Here is a 19962-nt window from a genome sequence, read left to right on the forward strand (position 1 = left end):
CATGTCTCTTTTCTTAATTTTTGATTTTTTTAAATTTACATTGATTATGTTAATGTTGCTTTAGCAGGCTATGTTCATTATTCTTTGTTTTTGATCTTGTCTATAACCTGCCTGTGTTATGTTCCATGTTTTTGTGGGTGGTCCCCCAAGAGGCAGGACTATCTGCCAATCACCACCAGAAAATGCCCCCGCACTTCAACTATAGAGGATTTTCCGGTATTCCTGGCAGTTAATTTTGAATGTGCCTGGGATTGGTGCGTTTACTTGTGTTTTATTGTACTTTTAGTGACTTCCTTTTGCTTTATTCCTTTTGATTACATTTTTGCATTCTATATTGGGACTATATTTGCTTGGATTACCTTGTGTTACAGGGAACTTCTTTTACGCTTTTTGCCCTCTGGATCTGGCTTTTTGTTATAGAGCTTTTTGTGAAGTAAATCTTGTTTTTATTTATAAAGATTCTGTCCTTGCCCTTATTTTAGCCAGGGTTTTTTGGTATATTCCCTTCTAGTGGGTATTTTGTATAGTGCCTGGGTTTCAACATCACCACTGTGTGTCAGTAATACATCAAGTTCACATTCATTCAATTTGCGTTTCCTCCATTCTTCCATTGTTTGAAATTAAGACATTACTCAGGAACATGGACAATGCATGTGGTGATTAGGTTATGAATATTCAAAACAGGCATTTTTAGTAACATACATGTTTATGTTGGGGTGGAAAATGCACCTTGAAAGAAGGCTCTAGGAGTCAATTGGTAGGCAAACCAAGTAATTAGTTTTATTACAATAAAAAATAAGGAGAACTCAACCCAATTAAGCCAAGCTGAGTTGAGCCCTGAACAAGCCAAAAGTTATAGTTTATATAATCATTTCTTATCACTTCAACCTCACTTAAAACAGCTCATTCGCTGTTTATTCTGACTTCTTCACTCCAGCTGACCTCTTCTGGGCCCGTTCAGAAACCACCGATATTACTCGTACCTTGTCCCTCATTGTCATTCCTTGCTTCCCTTATTTACTAGCTGGCCCTCAACCGGCAGGTGCTCCCCCTTCTCTGACCTTGGGTTGTCTCCATTTATCATTCTCTCCCTTCTCTGTCCTTTTGAGTTATTAAATATTGGTGGTTTCTCTCCAAGCTCAATTAAAAAAGAAATATGGCATATGCCTTTATTTAACTATTTGCTTGGCATAACTGATTTGTCTAAAAGTTCACACTACGTTTTAATGCTTATAAAAGTTTACTAAGATTATATCTACTTGTGCCCATGCATAACTTTTTATTTTCCATAGTTACTGGTAGGAGGTGATGGGAGTGGCTAAAAACATGTGAATGCATGCATAGTATTAAGTTGATTTGAGTTTATAAAAAAACCCTTGACGTGGGACCTACACCTGTGTGTGTGTGTGTATACCCAATTTTTTTCCTTTCTAGCATAAGCTAAATTTTTAAAATCTAAACAAGGTTTTATGCATGATTTTTATTACCTTGAGATCTCAAGAGATAGTTTAACCATCGAGTACGTCTTTCACAAATATTATGTTTAACAGTTTCCATTTTTACATCACTTGAATTGAAATCTGCTGTCTGTGAAAGCTTTTCAGCCACCACAAGAAAATTTGGGTTCCATTTTTAACTACGTGAAAGGCTGTTAAAAAGATTGTATTTAATGTAGTCTACAATTGCATGTAATTGCATTTTATTGTCACTGTTATTTTTGTATAAGACTCAATCAGTTTAATAAACAAGAATGTAATAACAGTCTCTTTGATACAACTAAAAAAATATAAATGCATCAGCTTTCAAATCAGTTAATCCCTGAATGTTACCCCATATGTACATTTTCTTTTAATCCAAAGCAATTTACAGATCATTGTAAAGGCTTGAAAGGTATATTAGTAACTTGACACAAAATAGTTTAATTCATCCAGAGCAAAAGATAAGATCTCTTGGCAAATATTGTGGCTGAGAAGTCTATTTCCTGAGCGGTGTGCCCTGCTTTCATATTCACCTTGGATATAATGATCCCCTTTTCTTTGCAACTTTGCTAGGAAACCAAATAAATTGCTGCATTTTGCTTGGTGTGTCCACCTTACAGATCTCTCTGCATGCTTCTTACGCTTAGCCAAGAATCAAGTCCTGTCATACTATTAACAATAAGCCATTATTTATGTGAAGAAAATTGCAGCCCACAGCAAGTCCAATTTATCATCAATAGTTCATTTTTGTATGTGCTTGGAAAAGATGTTATTGATTTTTTTGCCAGTTTCTTTTTGTTGTTGTTCTACTCCATGCCACTGAGCTGCACATCTTCTCCTACCAGGAAGCCTTTGCAATTCTATAGGTTTCATGTGCCTCTTCCAGTCACCATTTTGAAGTAAAGTGTTTCCAGATTACTGGGTCCCCCTCCTGCATTATTGAAGTGATACTGCTTCTTAGGATGAGGCAACAGAGCTTCCTTATTTACCTGTTTCTTTTAAATGTTTTCACTTTTACTTATGAATCAAGGTAACAAGGTTTTTTTTGTTGCTTTTACAATACAGTCATTCTCTGGAAGGCTCCTTCTAACACATATTCAGTATGTTTTATTACATTGTTCTTGATATAAAGTGTAGTGTGGCACATATGCAGTTAGTAGACATGCCACGTGTTATATCTGAAAGTGAGTTGTGAGTTTCTTCAACTGACTTTTGTTCAAGATACATTGAATGTACACAGGCAAGGATTTTCCTTTAGGAAAATGTAAGGATTTTATGAAAGCATCCAATGAGCTTCAGTGGAGTTTCTCTGGTGACACGGGGATGAGAGAATGGTGAGCCTCACAATTGCAAAACAGTTTAAACCTACGTATGTTAAATGGAGTTAATGAAAGACTGAAAGTCGAAACATCCTTGATTATATGCCTGTTTGAACTAATATAAGGGAAGCTAGGATAATCTCCTATTGGAAAGGATTTGGAAAAGCTAGGTTAGCTAATATAAAGCTCTATATAGAATGGTCTACTGTATGTAGGGCATCTAGTGTCACCTTTTGGGTCACTCTTCACTAGAGGTGACTCTTGAAATATGCTGCTATCATTTTTCACTTTTCATGTCGTGTTAAAAAGGTTAATGATATGTTTTATAACATGTAGACTGTTAATAGCTACTTGTTAATGGATTTGTAATTTAAAGTGTCACAAGGTCCTGTTGGTATGCTGGAGATGTAGCCTCACTCTAAAGCCTATTAAAGAAACGAAGTAGGGTGAGTAGTATAAAGTGCAGAGTAATGAAGCCCACATAGTACAGCTAGTTCAGACTCTAATACAGTATCATACAAATTGGGCTACTAATCTAAAATTCTCGTGTAATAAAGATGAGGTAGCAAAGACTTGACTGATATGGCTTAAAATGTAGCAAGCAGAATGAGGTCATGCATGGTAAGGTACAGGTTGGGCTGCCAGCATAATTTCCTTTGTAATAAGAGAAAATGAAGGTCTAACAGCATCATGTTCTGGGTAATGAGTCCTATGTTTGTCAACTTGTATAATAAGGTCCAGATTTTCTATATGCTGAAGTTTAGATTGGACTTTTAGTCTAATGTCCTTTGAAGAAAGGCTGAGGGCAGCTACTAAAAAGACCTGAGTAATAAGGCCCTCATTTTTTAGCTATTATGAAATCCTGTTTGGTAAGATCCAGACTGGGCTGCTAGATGTCTTTCTTAAGTAGACTAGTTAGTTTGAGGCAGTAACATCAAATCATGTGCCAAGTTTAGAAGTTTGTAAGACATGCTGTATGTCCCACAATGATTTGTTAATCTAAAGATGTAGTAAGACTGTGGTAGCACAGCTACTACAAAGACCTGTGCAAAAAGGTAAATATATTGTGTGCAGATGAAGATATGGGTTCAGCAACAAAGTGAGCTGGGGAGTTAAATGACAACCCTGTTTATTGATGGTTGGCAAAATGTGGAAGATAAACAGCATGCAAGGGTGCAAAATCACAGTCACAGCTGTATAAAGTTAAAGAAAGTAGGTTCTGGTGCACAGGATGGACTCATGGTCCAAAATGAACCTTGTGTTCTGGTTGCTTAGGTTCTTTTTAAGTGGAAGACAGAAAAAGATGGGATCTGGAATTGGCAGAAGTAGACATGATGCTATTGTTCCTCTGGTTTAGAAGCCTCTAATTAACAATTGTACCTCCTCTTGATGCTGAAATCTCAACATTTTTGACCCGTTTCTCAGTTACCTTTTCCATTTAAAGCTCTTGAGCATGTTGTGGCCTCTCAACTCACCAGTTACTTAACTTGTAATAAGCCGTTGAAAACCTTTCAGAACACAGCATAACTCTGCTTCAAGTTACTAATGATTTGATTATAGTAGCAGACACTGGGGAAAGTCACATATTATTTCTTTTAGACCTTAGTGCAAAATTTGATACTGTTAACACTGATATTTTACTGTCCAGAATGGAGAACATTCTGATTATCTCTGGCATTACTCTCCAGTGGTTCAAATCCTAATTTAGCCGATAGATAAGTGTTTGTTAGTCTTGGCATCAGCAGTTCCAGCTCATTGTGGGTCACACAAGGAGTCCAACATGGCTCTGTCCTTGGTTCTCTGCACTTCTGAATCTACATGCCTCCCCTTGGCCATATTATTTGTAGCTTTGGTCTGGGTTATTATATATATGAGGATGATACTTAGATTTATTTCAGGCTTAAAAGTGAAAGTTTATGAGAGATTTGTCAGCTCACAATTTGCCTCATTGAAATTAAAATCAGTTATGCCAACTGGCTCAGCTTAAGAACATGATCTCCTTTTCTTTTGGTGATGATATCATCAGACCTTCTTCCTCTGCTAAGAATCTAGGTGCCATTTTTGATTTGTCCCTTTCTTATTCTACCTGCATTCATCAAATTAAGAAACTTTCTTATTTAAACTACCATAACATATCCCGTGTTCACTCATTCCTCTCCTTTTTTAATGCTCCTAAATGTGTTCATGCTTTTAATACATCCCACATCTACTATTGTAACTCCCTACTGGCAGGTTGTAGTGGTCGCAACCATTACGATTCACCACATTATAGAGATGTGTTAATTCTGGATTGCATGTCAACCCCAAACTGCCTTTGGACCTCTTCCTGCACCGTTGAAAAATTACATCAACTAATAAAATTGATTTATACAAAAATGACCTTGAGAAACAGTGCAGAGAATCAAAATGTAATTAATGACCTATATACAGATCACACTACTACTGGCTACTGTCAAGAACAAAACTGGAAATGCACTGGAGGACAAAAACGAAATAATCGAGAGATGGAAAGAGTACTATAGTGAGTTATACAACAAGCAGAGGTGAGTAGAGTAGTCAAAAATTGTATTCAAGTAAGATGTTGGTTATAAGGTAATAGAGAGACAAAACATAAACCAGCAAATAAATTATTGTGGCAGTGCTACAAGGTGACCTGTATATTCTGTTACCACAACTCCAGCTGGTGCAGAACTCTGCTACAAGAGTGCTTACACAGACCCACAACAGCGGGCGCATAACACCCATCCTGCTTTGCCATCACTGTCGATACCTTTCAAAAGTCCTGGCCTGTTCTGTTACAAAATAGAGTATCAAATTTTATTAATAACCTATAATACTTTAAATGGTCTTGCACTTGACTGCATCAGTAACCTCCTCCATCACTATGCCCCTGTTTGCAGACTAAGGTCCACTGATTCTGGCAGTCTTGTCGTGCCCCAGACTAACTTGCACTGTATGGGTGACAAGGCCTTCAGGTTCTTCTGAATTTGTTCTTTCAAAAGCAACTTTAAACTCATTTGTTCAGAGAGGTATTTCACACACCCTGACATTCTCCCCTTTTTTTCTGTTTACCCTGTTTGTCCACAATGTATGTGTTTGTGTCACAAATTATATTATTTGTTTAGGGTTTTCTTGTACTATTCATATTTTATTCTGGTTTATTCTCTCTTATTCTATTTTAATGCTTTGTATATCCTGTATTTACCTTTATTTAGTGTTTTATGCAGATATTATTTGTATCCAATGTTATATGTGCCCTGTTGTTTTCTCTGTATTTATGTTAAGGCTTTGAACATGGGAAAGACGCTATATAAATAAAATTAATATTATGATTATTTGGGGAATTATTGCATACATTTTTAGAGCCTTGATGGTGGCACCCAAGTGCTTATTTGTGACTAGACCAACTATTATAAAATCCTGGAAGGTAATGTCTATTGGGCTTCTAGTTTAATGTCCTATGCAGAAATACCAAGGTGGGGCAGACAGTATCAAGTCCCTTATCTTGATTTTTAAAAGACATGTAATAAGGAGCTGCCGTGGTTGAGCATCAAACTAAAAGAAGTGTGAATTCATAGTGAAGTGAATAAATGAGTGATAAAATAGAAAAAAAGTGCTATGGTGCAAGGAATTTGATCAGAATTGTGTAATGTTAAGAGTGGTGTCCCACAAGGGTTAGTGCTAGGGCCACTGCTAGTTTTAATATATATTAATAATTTGGATAGGAATATGAGGAACAAGCTGGTTAAGTCTGTAGATGATACTAAACCTGGTATAATGCTAAATAATCTAGAATTCAATAAATCATCACAGAGGGTCTTGGTCAGAATAAATTGTGGCAGATAAAACTTAATATAAGTAAATTTATGGTATTACATGTAGGAATTACAAATGTTAGATCTGAATAGACAATGAAAGGTTTCAAACTTAAAAGATACATTTTATGAGAAGAATCCAGGAGTCGTAGTACGCTCATCACTATCTACATCCAGACAGTGTATGGACGCCATTAAGAAGACTAATAATGTTAGGTTATATAGCACGATGTGTGGGGTATAAATCAAAGAAGGTTATGCTTAAGTTTTATCATGATTAGTCAGGCCTCACTTTGAGTACTGCATGCAGGTTTAGTCTTCAGGTTACAGAAAAAGAAAATAGCAGCACTAGAAAAAGTCCAGAGAAGAGCGACTAGGCTGATTCTGGGACTGAGAGGTGTGAATTATTAGACAAAAATTAAAAGAGTTGAACCTTTTTAGTTTAAACAAACAGATTAAGAGGTGACATTACTGAACACAGGGATGGAAACTTGTTAAGGTTAAATTTAGAAAGTTTTTCTTCACGCAGAGAACCATAGACACATGCAATAAAATACTAGGTAGTGTGGTAAAGAGTAGGGACCACCAAAACTTGACTTGAAGTTATTTTCTAGAAATTAGGTAAATAGGAGTGATGAGCTTTCTTTTGCTGAATGGCCTGCTGTGATCAATTTGTTTTTGTTATAACAAAGCCGAGGCTTGGCACTTAGTATAAAGTCCTGTATACTAAGGTCCAGACTGGCCCACTAGTCCGGTGTTGCATATAGAAATACTAAGACAGGGCAGCTAGGCATTTATTACATGTTTTCTTCTTATGGATCTTTATTCATTTTATGCAAGTACAGTTGTTACTTTTTTAAAACTGGCAAATTTAATCTTTAGTTTCCTAGATGGCATCTACAATGGTTTCATTATAAGGCTCTGATGAGCACTTAATGTGATTTATAAAGAATAGGGCACAAACTCAACACAAGCAGATTGGGCCAACAGAACATACAAAATCTTTAACAGTGTATCTCAATTACACACAGGAATTAAGAATTCCCTGGTCCGATGTCTGATGCCATAGGACAGCTCTGGGTGTTAGTCTAATGCATTGTGTCTCTCTGCTTGTCTTTCAGGTCATGGTAATCGTTTTTACTTTCAGTCTCATCAAGTCAGCTTTTTTCTTCTTTGACAATATCTTAATCTGTCAAGACTACTTACGTCCACAGCACTGCACCCCTTCCAAAATCAAATTAAAACTCCTGGATACTCTTTTAAGGGTTCTGCCAGGCAGGGCGTGAAAAGCAATCTGTCACAGCAGAGCAAATGTGCAGTCACCCAGGATGACTATTTTATTAAACTGGACTGACACTCTTGCTACAGCATTACAGGAGAGCATCCTCCCTTTGCCAGAGAAGCTCATCTGAAATGCCAGAATTGCAGAGTGAAGTGGACTGACTAAAGTCACTCAGTTGCCATTATCATTATCATCATTTACATATAGTATATATTTTTTCCCTAGAGAGGTAACATGGTGTTGCAGAAGTTAGCGCTTTTAAGTCATCGATTGAACATCCTAGGTTTTAACTCCTTCACCATGTCCTTGTCTGAAAGGGGTTTGCATATTCTCCTCAGGCAGGTCAGATTCACAGTCAATTTTAAACTGGCCGAATGTGTATGTGAGTGGGGCCTGCAATAGACTGATACCACGTCCATGGCTGTTTCCTGCATTTGACCCAGTGCTGCAAGATAAGTGAATTGGATTAAGCTACTCTGAGAATATTATGTTAGGTTTTGTTTTTCTAGACACAACAAGCCTGTACCATTGCCAGTGTATGAGTATATTTTCCTCTGTGTTTTTTCTTCCTACATTTCAAAGACACACAAATGATTATTAAGTTCACTGGTAACACTAAATTGACTTGATGTAAGTGGGCCTCATGGACTGGTACCTTGCACCCGATGTGGCTGGTATAGGCACTGGATACCCATGATCTTGAATTAAATTAGTGTAAATGTTTTGGAATAGTGCACATGCTTGAAACATTTTTATTTAAAAAATCATTGATTGCATTGTGCTTAATTGTTGAGAGTGGCCAAATAATTCCTTTTACATCCAGCAGTTCACTAAATGTGTAAATTCTTACTTTCAATGCATTTTCCATTAAAAGCTTTATGCCATTTAAATTGCCAAATGAGTCTGAAACCATCTGGACTAGTTCAGTACTTCATCATTACAATAAACTATCATCAGAAATGTTAACCAAGTATTTTACATCTGAAATGTGAATGTATATATTAGTGCTGTCAAAGTTATCTTATTAATGAATGTGATTAATTTGTAATGGTATCATGCGTTATTTTTCCTTAATCATATTAATCAACACCTCTTAGTTTTTAGACTGAGGGCTTCAACCCCAGAATGGTTGACATTATTAAAAACGTCAATTCCAATTTTAAAGATTGTTGTTAAATTGTCTAGTTTTTAAGTAAACATACAGGTAACTGAAAATGTTCTTCAATTGTTACATAAAAGTTATTGTATATCAGTGTAGTTATACATGAGAGCAGTGGTCAGTACACAAACAGCTGTCAGGTGGTATGTGAAGGTACAAACAAAAAAAAAGAGGGTAGAAAGTGGGACTTAAAAGGGCCGCAGCTGAACACAAATCTCCCTACTCAGCTGTAGTTTGCTCCCCATGCTACATCTCTCAATATGATAACAGACAGACAGACAGACAGACAGACAGACAGACAGACAGATAGATAGATAGATAGATAGATAGATAGATAGATAGATAGATAGATAGATAGATACTTTATTATCCCAAGGGGAAATTCACATACTCCAGCAACAGCATACTGATAAAGAACAATATTACATTAAAGAGTGATAACAATGCAGGTATAACAGACAGACAATATCTTTGTATAATGTTAACGTTTACCCCCCCGGGTGGAATTGAAGAGTGTGGGGGAGGAACGATCTCCTCAGTCTGTCAGTGGAGCAGGACAGTGACAGCAGTCTGTCACTGAAGCTGCTCCTCTGTCTGGAGATGATACTGTTCAGTGGATGCAGTGGATTCTCCGTGATTGACAGGAGTCTGCTCGCTCTGCCACAAATGTCAGACTGTCCAGCTCCATGACTACAATAGAGCCTGCCTTCCTCACCAGTTTGTCGAGGCGTGAGGCGTCCGTCTTCTTTATGCTGCCTCCCCAGCACACCACCGCATAGTAGAGGGAGCTTGCCACGACCGTCTGATAGAACATCTGCAGCATCTTATTGCAGATGTTGAAGGACGCCAGCCTTCTAAGGAAGTATAGTCGGCTCTGTCCTTTCTTACACAGAGCATCAGTATTGGCAGTCCAGTCCAATTTATCATCCAGCTGCACACCCAGGTATTTATAGGTCTGCACCCTCTGCACACAGTTACCTCTGATGATCATGGGGTCCATGAGGGGCCTGGGCCTCCTAAAATCCACCACCAGCTCCTTGTTTTTTTCTGGTGTTCAAGTGTAGGTGGTTTGAGTCGCACCATTTAACAAAATCCTTGATTAGGTTCCTATACTCCTCCTCCTGCTCACTCCTGATGCAGCCCACGATAGCAGTGTCTTCAGTGAACTTTTGCACGTGACAGGACTCCGAGTTGTATTGGAAGTCCGATGTATATAGGCGGAACAGGACCGGAGAAATTACAGTCCCCTGTGGTGCTCCTGTGTTGCTGACCACAATGTTACACCTGCAGTTCCCGAGATGCACATACTGAGGTCTGTCTTTAAGATAGTCCACGATCCATGCTACCAGGTATGAATCTACTCCCATCTCTGTCAGCTTGTCCCTAAGGAGCAGAGGTTGGATGGTGTTGAAGGTGCTAGAGAAATCCAGAAACATAATTCTTACAGCACCACTGTCTCTGTCCAAGTGGGAGAGGGATCGGTATAGCATATAGATGATGGCATCCTCCGCTCCCACCTTCTCCTGGTATGCAAACTGCAGAGGGTCGAGGGTTTGGTGGACCTGTGGCCTCAGATGGTGAAGCAGCAGCCACTCCATGGTCTTCATCACATGCAACATCAGAGCGACAGGCCGGAAGTCATTCAGCTCACTAGGATGTGATACGTTTGGGAGTGGGGTGATGCAAGATGTTTTCCAAAGTCTTGGGACTCTCCCCTGTTCCAGGCTCAGGTTGAAGATGCGCTGTAGAGGACTCCCCAGCTCCAACGCACAGGCCTTCAGCAGTCATGGCGATACTCCATCTGAACCCACTCCTTTACTGGCACAAAGTCTCCTCAGCTCTCTGCTTACCTGGGCTGCTGTGGGTTGGGGGAAACTCTCTCCTATGCTGGTATCAGCAGAAGGATGGGTGGAGGGTACAGTACTCTGAGGTGAGAGTTGGTTACGGTGGTCAAACATGTTAAAGAAGTTGTTCATCTGGTTTGATCTCTCCACAACTCTCTCGATGGTGGCACCCCTCTTCGAGCTGCAGCCAGTGATGATCTTCATCCCATCCCACCCTTCCTTCATGCTGTTAATACTGCAACTTCTGCTCCAGCTTTCTCCTGTATAGCTCCTTCGCTGCCCTTAGCTGGACTCTGAGTTCCTTCTGCACACGCTTGAGATCATGCTGATCACCGTCTTTAAAAGCCCTTTTCTTCTGGTTCAAAAGGCCCTTGATGTCACTTGTAATCCTGCTGGAACTACAATGTCCATACAGAACTTGATATAGTCAGTAGTGCAGTCTACAACCTCCTCAATGTTCTCACTATAACATCCCTGCAGGATATCCCATTCCGTAGTTCCAAAGCAGTCTCTCAGAGCCTGCTCTGCCTCAGGGGACCACTTCCTGAATGAGCGTGTGGTTGTAGGTAGTGCCCTCACTCTTGGTTTGTAGTGAGGCTGAAGCAGAACCAGGTTATAATCTGCATTCCCAAGTGCAGGCAGTGGGGTGGCGCTGTATGCGTCTTTAACGTCTTTAACAGTAAGTCAATAGTCCTATTTCCCCGGGTGTTACAGTCCACATACTGGGAGAAGGCAGGTAATGTTTTGTCCAGTGTCACATGGTTAAAGTCTCCAGTGATTAGCACAAGTGCCTTGGGGTGCTGTGTTTGTAGTTTAGCAACAGTTGAGTGGATGATGTCACCTGCTATCCCCACGTCCGCCTGAGGAGGGATGTAAACAATAACAACAATGACATGCCCAAACTCTTTGGGCAAGTAATAGGGATGCAGAGTTACTGCCAACAGTTCTATGTCCCTGCAGCAAGTGGAGATTTTAACGTTTACATGTCCAGAGTTGCACCATCTTGTATTGATATAGAGTGTGAGTCCTCCTCCTTTCTGCTTACCGCAGGTACTTGCGTCTCTGTCCGCTCTAACTGTGCTAAACCCAGGTAGCTCCACGTTGGAATCTGGGATGTTAGTTGTTAGCCACATTTCACTAAAACACAACAAACTGCATTCTCTGTAGGTCCTGACATTTTTCACCAGCGCAGCCAGTTCGTCGATCGTATTTGGTGGTGAGTTCACATTTCCCAGGATCACAGAAGTACGGTCCGTACTGAAGACACCGAAGGTTTGTAGCGCGACTTTCTCGTTAGACACTTGGCTTTTATCTTAGCGTCAGCTCTGCTGCCACGATACTGCCTTCTTACCTCGTCAGGTAAATAGGGAACCACACTGGCACGGGCATTTGTTCTCAGCACTTGAAGTTGACTACTTGAATAGATGAGTCTCGGAGTGTAAAAATCCATGTCCAAGTAGTAAAAAGTGTCCAGGGAACGAGTCCACATAAAAGAAAGTGGTAGGAGTTAACAGTGAAATAGAGAAAATAAAGAAAAAAGGTAGAAAGATAAAGTCATACATGGAGCTGCTGGAATGGCTGCCACTTGCGGTGGCGCCTGATAAAATAAAATTAAAATATTCCCCCTGTGACATTCTCTTTTCTTTCCATATCATAAAAACTTAATTTTTAGGCCATTTTTGGATCCAATTTTGGGTAGGAAATCATACCCTTATAATAAAGAGTAAATCAATAGGTGCCTTCAGCAACAATGGTTAGAAGGACTTGAAGTTGTGCATGCCACATAAACCGACCCCGGGGAATCACCCCTTATGGGATAAAAGGAATCAGAGTTAAACCTTTACAAAAAAAAAAATGCTGAAAAGGATGTGGAGCATCATTTTATGCTGTTTCAAGGTCACTGATCACAAATATGATAATATTTTTGATATTTGATTCATTACTGGCTGTCCTAGCTCTCTATGAGCTGATCCCAGTAGGTTAAAATGACAAATCTCAAACTTAAACATGTGGGGTATCATTTTAGACTATTTCAATAGTACAAATAATGTTATTTTTGATTCTTTACTTGGTATCTAGCCCTCTATGGATCTCTATCAGAGGGTGAAAATGACAAATTGTTATTACAATCAAGAACATGTAGATTTTAAATATTTAAACTGAAGCACACATTTTTTTAATTTAAAATATTTTATACAACAATTCTTGTTTATTATGCACTTCTACCTCATGAAGTATATCATTATATGTTTTATTAACTCTGTGAATTAGGGCAGCTTATGCTGATTCAGACTTTTACAGTTATTGTAAATTAAAAATATGTAAATTTTAGATTTTCTGAGTTTCTTCTGTAGGTTGCCCATGCATTTTTCTAATTAATTCTTGTGCTATCTCATTTACCCCCATCTCCCGCACAGACATACTGAATCAGGCACGAGCAATCTACAGAATACAATTTACCAATCAAAACACAGTATGCGCCAGAGCCCACCCTCTCAACTTTGACGAGTGAAAGTGACAGTTTTATTTCAAGCCATATTTTATGATGTGTTTGGAGGAATAATACAGTCAAAATTAAATAAATATATGAATAAATAAGCAACAAAAAAGATATTTCATGATTATGCTTACATTTCATGACACATTTACTTATTTATGCTTACATTTCACACAGTTTTTATTTATTTATGCTCACATTTGACAGTACTTCTATTTATTTATTTATTTTTGTCTGAAATTTTCCTCCATACGCTATTCTTAGATTAAAATATAATTATTTAAAAAGTATTTGGTGTGCATTAGAAAAACTAACAGACATACACACACAAAAAAACTGTAATTGTTAAAATCCTTAAACACAATATTAGCAAGAGGTGTCACTTTGAGTAGTGCCAAGTTAGAGTTCAGTACTTCAAAATTTAATACTCTAAGAAATTAAAGTTTGGAAACCTCAATCGAATTTATTCTGTTAACAATGGCTGAGAAATATGAAATTCATGATGGTTGCTTTTGATTTCAAACACTACCAGATGGTTTAATGGACAAATTTTTCATATCACTGAAGTACAATGTCCTTGGCTTATCAAATGCATGATGCCCCTGTTAAAACCTGTAACGTTTGGAAGCAAAATCTGCAGCAGACTATAGTCTATTAATATACAATTCTATATACTTATGTCTATAAATAAAATAAAATCTAAAGCTTTAGCAACCACTATTTACTGTGGACCGTATCAGATGGCAGACCTTTAAATTTTGTTGTAGAATCAGGGCTGAGAGTTCTTACACATTACCTTCATGCATGACAATTGTGTGACTTATCAAGGATTTATAGGAAACATTCCAGACTTTGTAGTCTGAGCAGCTAAGAAATTACGCAGTAGTCACATTCACGGTTGACTCTACTGAATATCACTGAACCACCTTGGTTAAACATGTGATTAATTTTGATAATGTTAGGGACATGTTGCGATAAATCACAATTAAAAATTGTAATCATTTGACAGCCCATATATAAGATACTTGACAATACAGTATATTTTTTTTTATACTAAGATACATATATTTTATACTTAGGTGCTCAAAGACTCCAAAAAACAATGCAGAAAACAAAATCATGTTTTGATTGTAATTAATTTGACTAGGTTTTAATTTTAAATTAGCACATTATGGTTAAACTGGACTGTGGTGCAGAGTTTTAATACTGGTGTCTCACAGCATCTGAGTCCGGTGTACTGTCAACAGTGTCAATATCTGTGTGAAGTATGTATTTTCTCCCTAAATCAGTGTTTCTGAATTAAATTAGGCTGGCCAGAAAATTGATGAATAGACAAGCAGAATGGTCTATAAGATAGGCAGTCCCTATAAACCTGGAGCATTTCTCGCTGTATTTAATGATCCTAGCAGGAGGGTCTAAACCATTTGCAAAATTTTGTACTATACATGCAATGCTTCCTGAATATTAACAAAGATGGCCCTATGTTAAATAAACAATGCTTGATAAAACAAGCCTGTCTAAAAAAAAGTACATTTTTCCCCCTGAGGGAAAAAGACACTGAGCTTCACGCCTGCAGGTAGAAAACAGCAGGCTACTGACGTCTGAGGTTGTACAGTGTTTAAGCAGCTTACTGAAGTTGTATGGTTTTTTTTTTTTTTTATATATTTTTTATTATTTATTAATTTTATTAATTAATTTAATATTAAAAGTTGTATGTTGATTTTGCATTATTAACTTACTAGACGTTAAGCCCGTTACAATAACGGGCGTTAGAACAGTAGTGCGTAAACATTAGTAGGAACAGTCTATATTAAATGGCAAGGGACCTTGACCTCATTCTGTTTCTTGTCTTAATTTTTTTTTGTCAAAAATATTTTTGCAAGAAGCCTTAAGTAAAATAATAATTAAAATAAAATAGTATAATTAATATTGCCTTAGTGTAAAACTTTGTAACAATCTGTAAGACACAATAGCTGAAGAAGATATTTAGGTAAAATTTTCTATTTTTTTACCTCATGAAATGTTTCTATACAATTTCATTATAGACAACATTTCTTGTAAATATTCTGTCTGAGTTTGGCAACAGTTTGCCTTGTTCAGGACCATCTACAACCTTGACAACAACATCTGGAAAACTTCTTACTCTTGATAATGCAACATATAACTGACTGTGACTGAATACTGGTTCTGGCAAGTAAATCCCAACTTTTTCTAAGGTTTGCTCTTCTGGGTCTTTCTCTTTTAGCGTTTTTCTGACGGCCATTTTCTTTTTCTTCAATCGATCCATTTGCTTGTATTTTTCTTTGTCTTTCAGCCTTTCTTTTGTTGATGTTTACTTGTTGAGCTGACTGTTCTTCCAGGAGATGTTACTTATATAGGATTTGATTGTCTGTGTCTTTTGTCCTACTTGATGTGTCCTTTTTTTTGGGTGGCATGTTGTTAATAGATACGTCTGTAATATTTTCTCCTACAGTAATACTGGCTTGTGTGTGGCTGTAATATGCATCACTGTATTGTGTGTCATTAATTTTCTATCGCAGTAATACTGGTTTGTATTTCCGTAAAATGCCTGTAATTTTCTCTGACAGTAATACTGGCTTTGTTGTCCGTAATATGACTTTAATTTTCTGTCACAACAGTGGGCAATCAGCAGAGTGTCCCCAGCAACTAATGTAATGTGTGGCGTGCTGCTTATAATCGTGCCTGTGGCGTCTCCCCAGCAAGTACTGTGCAGTTCCCCAGCAAGTATTTTAATCTGATTATTTAATGTGTGGCATCTCCCCAGCAATGGATTTTATGTGCGCGGCTGCGACTACCCAATCAGCACTCTCCCCAGCAATGGTGTCCTTTATTTCTTATCATGTGTGGCCGTGGCAAGGCCATTCACTATGTGCCCAGCTTCCAGTGTGTGTGCTTTATTTGCTTATCATGCGCGGCAGCGGCTAGGCTATTCACTGTGTGCCCCGCTTCCAGTGTGTTTGCGTCCACGGAGCGCATGGGCGGGGCACGGTGCGATGTGTGGCGTGGCCCATGCATGCGCACTTCATCAGAAGACACACACACGGACACCTGGACGCACACAGGGGTTTTATTAAAGAGGATGATGAGCTCTCATATACTTTAGCAGACATGAAGTGTGCATGCCTACATATTCATGTACTTCCATGCGAAACCAGTTATAAGACAGGTCACACATGTATGTTTCTGCTGTTCCTCAGAAGTGTCCATGTTTGCTTAGGATGCATCTTTTGCAGCACATCTGTAGTCAGTGCAAACAAGCCAGTGCAAACACAAAAATTCAGAGGTGCACAGAGTCTTCTGGCTGAGTGTGGTTATCTACATTGATGTCATCCATCCATCCATTATCCAACCCGCTATATGCTAACTACGGGGTCATGGGGGTCTGCTGGAGCCAATCCCAACAAAAAAAGAGGGTGCAAGGCAGGAAACAAACCCTGGCAGGGCGCCAGCCCACTGCAGTGCGTACATTAATGTGAAAATATAATTTTGTTTGCAGTTCTGCTTGAAAGTTTGTGAACCCTTTAGAATTTTCTATATTTCTTCATAAATATGACCTAAAACATCATCAGATTTTCACTCAAGTCCTAAAAGTAGATAAACAGAAACCAGTTAAACAAATGAGACAAAAATATTATACTTGGTCATTTATTTATTAAGGAAAATTATCGAATATTACATATTTGTGAGTGGCAAAAGTATGTGAACATTTGCTTTCAGTATCTGGTGTGACTCCCCTTTGCAGCAATAACTGCAATTAAACATTTCCGGTAACTTTTGATCATTCCTGCACAATGGCTTGGAGGAATTTTAGCCCATTCCTCCGTACAGAACAGCTTCATCTCTGGGATGTTGGTGGGTTTCTTCACATTAACTGCTCGCTTCAGGTCCTTCCACAACATTTCGATTGGATTAAGGTCAGGACTTTGACTTGGCAATTCCAAAACATTAACTTTATTCTTCTTTAACCATTCTTTGGTAGAACAACTTGTGTGCTTAGGGTCGTTGTCTTGCTACATAACCCATCTTCTCTTGAGATTCAGTTCATGGACAGATGTCTTGACATTTTCCTTTAGAATTCTCTGATATAATTTAGAATTAATTTTTCCATCAATAAAGGCAAGCCATCTTGGCCCAGATGCAGCAAAACAGCCCCAAACCATGATACTACCACCACCATGTTTCACAGATGGGATAAGGTTCTTATGCTGGAATGCAGTGTTTTCCTTTCTCCAAACATAACGCTTTTCATTTAAACCAAAAAGTTCTATTTTGGCCTCATCCGTCCACAAAACATTCTTCCACTAGCCTTCTGGTTTGTCCACGTGATCTTTAGCAAACAGCAGACGAGCAGCAATGTTTTTTGGAGAGCAGTGGCTTTCTCCTTGCAACCCTGCCATGCACGCTATTGTTGTTCAGTGTTCTCCTGATGGTGGACTCATGAACATGAACATTAGCCAATGTGAGAGAGGCCTTCAGTTGCTTAGAAGTTACCCTGGGGTCCTTTGTGACCTCGCGGACTATTACATGCCTTGCTTTTGGATTGATTATTGTTGGTCGACCACTCCTGGGGAGGGTAACAATGGTCTTGAATTTCCTCCATTTGTACACAGTCTGTATGACTGTGGATTGGTGGAGTCCAAACTCTTTAGAGATGATTTTGTAACCTTTTCCAGCCTGATGAGCATCAACAACTCTTTTTCTGAGGTCCTCAGAAATCTCCTTTGTTTGTGCCATGATACACTTCCACAAACATGTGTTATGAAGAGCAGACTTTGATAGATCCCTGTTCTTTAAATAACAGAGGGTGCCCACTCACACCTGATTGTCATCCCATTGATTGAAAACACCTGACTCTAATTTCACCTTCAAACTAACTGCTGATCCTAGAGGTTCACATACTTTTGCCACTCACAAATATGTAATATTTGATCATTTTCCTCAATAAATAAATGACCAAGTATAATATTTTTGATTCATTTGTTTAACTGGTTTCTCTTTATCTCCTTTTAGGACTTGAGTGAAAATCTGATGATGTTTTAGGTCATATCTATGCAGAAATATAGGAAATTCTAAAGGGTTCACAAACTTTCAAGCACCACTATATACACTTAAAGAATACATTTCACTTCAGCAAAACTTTTTTGGTCTTAAAATTGTAGCATAGCCTTTGCTAACCTGTATAATCCAATTCTGGGTTGCAGGAGGGAGGAATGTAACCCTGCGGTATCAAACACAAGGACATCAGGCCATTGCGGGACCCACTCACACGCACACCCACACTTACTGTACATGACGCCACTTTGGAATAGCTAGTTTGTAGTTTGCTAAGAAACAAATAAGTGCTGTAGTTTTACTATATATTTGCATTAAACAGTTTGACACAAGTTAATGAAGTTTAAACCTCTAGGTTGCTGGTTCAGTTCCTGCCTGTTACCGATTGTTGGTTAGACATGCAAGTTAAAATTTCAGTGAACATAACCACTACTGCCACTACTAGTAACTGACTATGTGACTTCACCTATCCTGCGCTTCAACTATAAAAGTCTTAATTAGCATAAGCCACCCTAATTTGGAGTGTTTATAAGGAATGTAATGATTTACTTCATGAGATAGAAGTACATAATACACAAAAATAGCTGCAGCAGATATTTGAAATATTAATTTGTATATTTCAATTCAAACATTGTTCACTCTCTGATAGAGGTCTATAAATGGTCAGATCACTAGTAAAGGATCAGAAATCAAAAATAACATCACTGACCTTGAAATATTAGGATATGTCCTGGTTTCATGAGGGTGTCTCTCCTGGGGTGTTGTATTTTGCTTTTTTAAGTTTTGTTTCTTTCTTTTTTCATCATTAGGTTTTATTTTGGGGATTGGTTTATAAGTCTTAACTATGTAGTTTTGGGTCCCTCTGTTAGTTTAGTTAATTCTTCACAAGGTGTTAACAAAAATGACTATATGTGAAACGTTAATGTGCGTGGTGAAAACCCTAAATTAGGTAACAACTCTTGGATGCGATAATTTCCATTGTTACATTATTTGAGGGCTGTTTCAAGTGCTGGTAGCCATTGCATCTTTGCATTGGCATTAGTTTTCAAAATGATGTTTATTGCTCTCCTTTTTGTCCCTGTGTAGTTTAGCAGTCTTTTCACCATTTTATTTTCCTTTTTTAGTTTTTGAAATTTCTGTCTTTGTTGTTTTGGGTTTGAACACAAGATGGCAGAATTTTTACCTGTTGAATCAATGGCATGTCTCTGGATGTTTAGGCTTTTTGAATTCTGAATTTATTATTTTTGCATTCTTATATACGAAGTATAGGGAAAGAGTTGTAATCATCCAAAAATTCGACCTCGAGGAGTTTTAGACCTCCCTGAGTCCAATTTACTTTCTCGTAGGGAAAGCATTGTAATAATCGAAAAATTCAATTTCAAGATTTTGATGAATCTCAACATTTAGAACTCCCTGTGTCTGAAAATACTATTTTTCGAATTATGCCTATGTGTGTATGTGTGTGTGTATGTAAACATGTTAATTTGAGTATGCT

General features: G+C 38.1%; 1 protein-coding gene across 5 annotated transcripts in view; it reads left to right on the forward strand.

Moving 5' to 3' along the window:
- Positions 1-19962, forward strand: part of zgc:171482 (zinc finger protein) — a 605896-nt gene that overhangs the window by 276434 nt on the left and 309500 nt on the right. The window lies entirely within an intron of this gene.

Source organism: Polypterus senegalus, chromosome 1 (genome assembly GCF_016835505.1).
Source record: "Polypterus senegalus isolate Bchr_013 chromosome 1, ASM1683550v1, whole genome shotgun sequence".
Classification (NCBI taxonomy): Eukaryota; Metazoa; Chordata; class Cladistia; order Polypteriformes; family Polypteridae; genus Polypterus; species Polypterus senegalus.